The 7,987-nt window shown below is 34.5% G+C and overlaps 1 non-coding gene across 6 annotated transcripts; it reads right to left on the reverse strand.

Moving 5' to 3' along the window:
- Nucleotides 1-582: 582 nt before the first annotated feature.
- LOC107489339 (uncharacterized) lies at nt 583-4,114 on the reverse strand. 6 transcript variants are annotated; one of them, XR_008009331.1, is made up of 8 exons: nt 3,927-4,114; nt 2,822-2,933; nt 2,535-2,653; nt 2,355-2,445; nt 1,257-1,322; nt 1,126-1,172; nt 971-1,016; nt 583-760 (listed from the first exon to the last, which is right to left on the reverse strand). It is a non-coding gene; the product is annotated as an uncharacterized LOC107489339 (transcript). The 6 variants fall into 6 exon arrangements; XR_002375711.2 differs by having other exon boundaries at nt 1,266-1,322; nt 2,355-2,653; XR_008009330.1 differs by having other exon boundaries at nt 1,266-1,322; nt 1,636-2,653.
- Between the last annotated feature and the right edge of the window lie 3,873 nt (nt 4,115-7,987).

Consider the following 7,987-nt stretch of genomic DNA (forward strand, 5'->3'; position numbering starts at 1 on the left):
CCGTCGATAATAATAAAAATCGACGAAAAAATTGCCGGCAAAATCGGTCGCTTTAAAACGTGTCGATCTTTTAAGAATCTAATAAAATCGACGGCTTGCGGGACTGTCGATAAGTTTTCAATAAAATCGACACCCAATGTGACGATAATATGGAGTTAAGATTTTTACACATTTATAAAAAGCGACATTCTGGTTGTCGATAATATTATAAAAAAATGACAACACATTTGTCGATATTTTATTTATTAAAATTGACGAACTCTCCGTCGATATAATTATTAAATTACCGACAAGTCTTTCGTTTATTTTTTGTTTTATTTTATCCCTTTTAAATTAAAAAGCGACAGCGTTGCCGTCGATTTTTTTGTCCATGTTAAATTAAAAAATCAACAAGATAACCGTCGATTTTAATACCCATATTTTTTTACTATTTCTTCTACTTGAAAATAGTAAATTATTGATACAAATAAATTTTTAAATAGATAAATAAAATTTATACTAAATATTAGATAATAAGATAAATAAACTTTTAAATATAGAAATACAATTTATACTAAATATTAGATAATGAATTTGCAAACTTATCAAAAAAATAAACATTCCTCTAACATAAAGATTCAGAACAAAATAAATAACTAAACTTATATTTAAATATATCTAAATTGCAATTTACTAATGATACAAAATATTATTTTTATTGCTGAAGAATCATTCTCAATTTGAAACGCTGCAATCTCCTTGTAATTTTCGAACAGGCATCCTGGATTATTGTTTTGGAAATAAATAGTAAGCATGATATATAGCAGCTGCGAAATTTTACACAACATTCAAAATATAAAATATAAAATATTAAATATTATAGTTCAGCAATAGTTGAATGCACTAAAGATGAAAAATGATTAGGATCCTAACTTATCTTCCTAATTTTTAAAGAATGTAAGAGTATCAATCAGGGTTAAGAGCGACCAACCTCTTTAGAAAAATGAACACCATTTGCCTTTTTTATAGCTTCAGCCCTGTAGAACAGAAACAGATTATTAAAAAGGCTTCATAATTGGATTGTTTTAATAAATGCTTTGATTTCACTTCCTCAAACACTTGAGTTCAGTGTGAATCATGGCTTACATATCTCCTCCTTCATAATAACTTAAGACAATAGATACAAAACAACCCTGCAAGGAAGAATATGAATAACTCTGTTAGTAAATCTACCAAACATATATAATGGAAGTTCTGATTGTCAAGAAAAGATTGACCCTTTCTACCCATGAATCTTTATGCTCCACTATAAATGGATTTTGAACTTTAGATATAAGCTCCATCTATAAACCAAGGAAGAAACACAACCAATCATCTTAATTAATCTCTAACAAACTGGAACCATACATCAAAGTGCAATCACTGAGCAAAAAATAAAAAGAAAGAAGCACAAATGGCATTTGGAAGCCTTGAACAATAATGAAAACAAAGTCTTATATATACCATGGCCATTGGAAATTTATCACCAACATGAGTATAGAGTAAATTACTGTCACTAACAAGTTTTTCAAAAATACAGTCACTATGCAATTCTCAGAAACCACCATTACTAGTGAAAAAAAAGGCATATTGATTTGTTGAGAAGGTGAAAGTGACCTTGGTGGTAAATGGTAATGAATCTCAAAAACCACTTGGGGATTTAGTCTGATATATTTGTCCACGGATTGACTCTCACCTACTTTGTTGGTTCAGGCTTTCAAAGAGAAGGTGTGTCACAGGAGGGGCACAAGAAGAGGAGATTATCATCAGATAATAGTGAACACACCACAAATTTCAACAACTACATCGTCAGAGTTCTAAGAAGGAACAATAACATGCTGAAAGCACATCTTGAGGCTCAGAATATGAATTACCAGCTGGCCAGAGAACATCAGAAGGAGCAAACATATAGCTTGGTTGAAACTCTTGGCAAGCTCACAGATGCTCTATCAAAAATTGCTGACAAGCTGTGACTATATTCAGATTTAAGAAGGAACATAAAGGGTCCTTATGGTGTGGACAAGGATGTGTCCAGTACAATTACTTTTGGTAGGCATTTCATTCTGATAACATCATCAATTTGTTCTCCCTTATTAATTAGTACAACACTCTTAGCATTTTCTTCTCATGATACCTTTTTTATTTTTGGGTGGAAAGAACTTTTCTTATCATTTGTTCACATGAAGATAAAGTTTAAACAATTTAAACTTCTCTCTCCTAATTCCTACGAGTATTTAGGAAAAATGGCTAATAAGTATTGAACATGTGCTAATATTCCTCTTACTCTGACCCAGTCAGCAACAGTTGCACAGAACCAGAAGGATCTAAGAAATTACCATTTTACATTAATCACTTTGTTGTTTTACAATGTCCCTTAAGTTCCTTTACAGTCAAGCTATATCCAGCAACCTGTAAACCTGTGAAGAGCTAAGAAGAACGGAGACATTGGTTATCTGAGTAAGTAACTTTTGATTTCTGAATACATAAGAAACTATCTAGAAATGTAGAAATGGCACCAGCAAAATGCAGAGCTTAAACATATCATGAAAGGGCTAACATGGAAGGATTTTGCCACAAGATCAAAGTGTGGATTGAAAATAAAAGATACTCTTTCACCCCATGGTGTGTTTGTTACCTGAAACAAAAGGATTGATAGTAATGTGAGCAAAGAGCAACCAAATTGGAGGCAACTATCAAGTCTTGCACCACTGATGGGTGATATTATTAAAAGCATCGAGAAAAGCCATACAAATTCTTGATTACAACTGACACAGACTAGGCCTAAGAGAGGAATGCCACATACCTTAGCAATGCACTTGTTCAAACATGTAGAAGTGCCTTCAACATCATAACAATAGTACACGCTCAATGGATTCTGCTCATATCCCACACTGGGAGGGATGGTCAGCAGCAATCTGCATAATTGAATTTAAGTAATTATAAACCAAGACTTTTAAAACAGGGTTAAAAATAGTAAGAAAAGAAAAAAGAAGATGAAGTACATGTTCATTGGTTTAATTGAAAATCAATATCATGTACATTACACAGGTAAACATAATGTTAAATCTACATTTAGAACTATTGATATTGCATCACACTAAGAACATAATTAGAAGTGCTAATCAGCTACTCAGCTCGTCAAACTTTTGATGACTTTTCTCTAGAATTAATTTTGAGAACCTGTTGTGTCATACAAACCAAGAGTTAAAAATTTGACGTTAATCAAGATCACTAGGATTATATATTAGCAGTTAGCACTATTACTATCTGACTAAATTATTCTAGTAACCAATTTCAACCAACTCCAATAATTCATTAGAAATCGGCCTAATCTAATGTAAAATCAATAATTCATTTCATATTTTTATATGCATTAAACGAATAAAAGTTTTCTACTTTTATTCTTAACCGATATTGAATATAACTTAATAAAAAATTAGAGAACTAACACCGGAGATAGAGAAGAATCCTATAAATCCATGTCAGTCATGAAGAAAGAATACAAAATTGCAGGATAACACAGAAAAAGGAACAAAAGTAGTGATAACACCCGCAATGCCTTTCTTCCTTCATCAATTTTTGAATTGAAGACCTATATCATTGAGAAAAGTAGTGAATCATCTACAAATGCTGAGCAAAATTTTTATTGATGAAAAAAATCAATTGAAGAACGAAAAAGAGAGAGTAACTGATTTTGATTGAGCACGGTCAATTGAAGGCAGCAGCAACAACGGCACAGAGAGACGAAGCGATCGATGAAATGTGATGAATTGATTATGCAAACTAGGTTTCAGTAATATTAATGCAATTGTTATTAACAAATGCAAATTTAAAATTTCATTATGAAAATAGTAGATACAACAACTGCAAAAGAAATATAATAATCAGAGAGACTGAGAGGAACTTACATGAAGAGGATGGCGCGGCGGCGGGTTTTCTCAGGCGTCGGAGAAGAAGAAGCTCTACTGATCTGCTCTTTGTCTCTCTTCGTGATGGAGATTCCATCTCTGGTCTCTACTCTCGGGCGTTGGAGAAGAAGAAGAAGCAGCCTTTCTCTGAACTTTCATTCTGTGGAGGTTTGGGTTAATGTTTAGGAAATGGAGTGAAACAAAGGACGCGGGTAATAAACGCGCGCATAATTTTTTGTTTGATAAAAATCGATGGTAATTTCATCGATTTTAGTTAAAACAAAAATCATCATTCTAGTTGTCTATTTTATATAATAAATTCACACTGTCCATCCACTTTTAAAAGCAGATTTCTATCGTTTAAATTTATTGACGGCAAAAACTGTCGATATTATAATTATTAAAATAAACATCTAATCCGTCGATTTTAAAAAAAAATAATTATCACCCATTTTCTCGTTGGTAATGTGACGATAATATCGATGTGTTGAAAGTTGCTAAAATAATAGACGATATTGCCATCGATTTTAATATTTTATTTTAATAATTTCTTTTTCATTTTATCGACGCCAAGCTGTCGAAAAATATCGACAGAAAATTTGACCGTCAATTTTTTGCGTCGATAATTACATTGTTTCTTGTAGTGAAATCAAAGTATTAGTAGGATTATATGTCACTATATTCATCCAAACCCCAATCCGGTCCAACATGAGAAAGCATTTCTAGGATTATATAGCCACCAACGTTGCTTCCTTTGCTCCTTTCTATAGCCCTTTTGTTGCTTATTTGCTTTCCCTTCCTCAGCTTCTTTTCCACCTATTATTAATCAAACAATTGCATCAAAGTTTGCTATAATCACAAGATGTTTGCATCATTCAATCATCAAGTAAATTTTGCATAAAATCTTATGAAAAGCACATAAATAACCAAGTTTAATTGAATCAAGGGATGCATGAAATTCTCACCCAAATACTTGCTTATAGCTCAAGAAAGTACATAAAACCTAATGAAAACAAATGAAAAAGGCTTGTGAAACTAGCCTAAGATGCCTTGGCATCACAACACCAAACTTAAATCTTGCTTGTCCCCAAGAAAGCACTAAAACATGAGAAAGATGAATGAGAGCAGAGGGAACTAGAGGTCCTTATCAGAAAACAGTTAAACTTGATTCATGGGGTTTTATGCAGGATATATCCGCAGCTCAACCTTTATTAGTTTTCAGGTGTAAAATGTCCCTTTAACTGCTAACTAAGGTGCTGCTGTGAAACCTTATTGTTCATTGGTCCTTGGTGTTTGATTTTTGCTTTTCTTTTACTTAGAAACTTATTCTTCAGTTGCAGCTTAGTGTTATATATTGCAGCAGCTTTTTAGCTTAGTTTTCAGTCAACACATACACACCACAGACATTTGGCTCACAATTCATCTTAAGAACATTGGTGCCCAGCACCTCTATGGGTCACTAAATGCCTTGTAACTAGGTTGCTCTTGATAGTGGACTTTTGGTTGATAATCCTGGGTTAGTTAACCCAAGTTACCAAGTGTTGAAAGATTTCTTAGAACCTAATCATCCAAGCAGATCCTAGTACAAAAACACCACATGCATGTGTCTTAAGGTTCATGCTATTGGTGTCTAGCTTATTCTTTATTTCTTTCATTTTTGTTGCCAGGTTTTGGCTTTTCTTCCTTTCCTTCTTAATTGTTTTCTTTCTTCCAAGGATGATTATTCAGTAAAGTTTCACATACAGAAACCAAAATCATACTTTAGGGACTTCCTACCCTTCATCTTTATTAATGAGCTTGTTAAACAATTAAACATATACCACCACTTAATCTTATTCTATTTCTTACAAACTTAGACCATTACTCTCTCTGTTTCAAACATTCTCTTTTATTTAATTAAGAAGGGGACAAGACATACATTCAAGCAAAGTGAAAATGAAACAGGCACTTATACTAGTATACTTAAATGAAAACTAAAGAACAAACAAACAGAATTCAAAATGAAGGTAAAGTACTCAGTAGGGGTACATTCAAACTTCCAGTTAAAACATTTTAAGGTAGCAACAGTTTAGTAACAATACAACTTCTTGGTGTCTTCTTGTTTCTTCCTTGTCATCATCATCCATAGCTTTTGTATCCTTCTTTGTTCTCAGTAAATGATGGTGTATCTTACCCTCAAAGTGATTGATTGACTTCCTGCAACATTTTTGGAAGTTGCTTGCTCCCCAAGCACTTGAGAAATTGTTAGCATGCATTTATGCTTGTGATTTTCTGGACCTAAGTTGGTGTGGGAACATCAAACTTAGTTCCTTGCCTACTCTTTCATGCAGCAGAGTGAATACATGCAAGGAGCATCAAATGCTTTTGTTCATAAAATAAACTACGAACTAAAAATTAAACAATTGTCAAGTAGTTTCTCTGATTGTTTGGAATTAGTGACTAATTATACTAGGGGATGCAATATGTTCATAGTGAAATCTATGGTCGAACACCAAACTTAGAATTGCACATTCACCTTTGAATTCTTTTGGTGTGCAACACCAAACTTAGCTCCTTGCAATGCAGAGAAATCTACTTATCTCTTTTATTGAAATAGCCATGAAAAGAAAATTACCTTTGGTTGGGTTGCCTCCCATGGAGCGCTTCTTTAACGTCATTAGCTTGATGGCTGGCCTTTGTCAGGGAGGATTGTAATGTCTTAGGTCCTCTCCTCTCACACTGAATCTGTCTCCACTTGCTTCTTTGAGAATCTCTACATGCTCCAAGGATAAGATTTTATTGGTGATGTACACTTGAGGCAGCTGAGATGGAATAGTAAGAAGATGAGGCAGGATTAGTGGGTGGTGGATTGATATCACTTGATCTCCTGGAGAAAAGTACTCTGTAGGGATCCTTTTATTCTTCCATCTCCTTGGTACCTTCTTCCCAATTCTTTTCTCTTCTTCAAGTGGTGTTTTAGTGATTCCTGTGTCCGGAGGATCCTTGTTGATTATTTCTCTTGGCTCTTGTGGTTTCAGCTCTTCCTCGGGCTTCCTTGGTTGTTGTATCTCTTCAACTTCCTGTTTGTCCACGAAGGAGGTCTCTAGAAACTTTGCTTGTGGTTCACTGCTAGTTTCCTCCAAGAACACTTTATTGTGCTCATCCTTCAACTCTTTGTTCTCTTGTTCAGATTATTGTGAGGGCTTGAAGACATGAAAGGTAAGTTGTTCATCATGTATTCTCAATATCAACTCCCCTTGCTCAACATCTATGAGTGCTCTGGCAGTGGCCAAGAATGGTCTCCCGAGAATGATTGGGTGAAGATAACTCTCTTCCATCTCAAGAACAACAAAATCTGCAGGGAGGAAGTACTTTCCAACCTTCACTAGTACATTTTCAACCACTCCTACTGCTTGTTTCTGAGTCTTGTCAGCCATTTGAAGGATTACATCTGTGGATCTTAGCTCATTAATTTGTAGCTTCTACATGAGAGACAGAGGCATTAGATTTCTGTTTGCTCCCAGATCACAAAATCCTCTGTCAATCATTGTATCCCCTATAACACAAGGGATGTGGAAACTCCCTAGATCTTTTTTCTTCATGGGCAAATCCTTCTTGATAAGAGCACTACATTCCTTATTCATATATACTGTTTGACCCCCCTTTAAGGTACTTTTCTTGGTTAGCAACTCCTTCATGCATTTAATATATATAGGCATCTGTTGGAGGGTTTTAATAAAAGGAATGTTGATATGGAGAGATGCAAACATATCTAGGAACCTTGAGTATGACTTATCTTTCTCACCACCCCTAAGTCTCTAAGGGAATGGTGCTTTTGGCACATATGGTTTCAGGATTTCTTTCTCCATTGGTTCTTCCATTTGTGCAGAGTTGATTCCTTGTTTCTTTTTTCCAAGTTTTCCTAGGGAATTCTTTGGCTGTGCTCTGTTGGCTTGCTAGTATCTTCCTCCAGAACCTCTTCATCTCATAAAGTGATCGATTTGCATTCTTCCCGTCTCACATTCTTTGTCTCTCCTCGTGGGTTCTTCTCAGTATCACTTGAAAAGCTGTCAGTAGACTTA

This window comes from Arachis duranensis, chromosome 5 (assembly GCF_000817695.3).
Source record: "Arachis duranensis cultivar V14167 chromosome 5, aradu.V14167.gnm2.J7QH, whole genome shotgun sequence".
In the NCBI taxonomy this organism is placed as follows: domain Eukaryota; kingdom Viridiplantae; phylum Streptophyta; class Magnoliopsida; order Fabales; family Fabaceae; genus Arachis; species Arachis duranensis.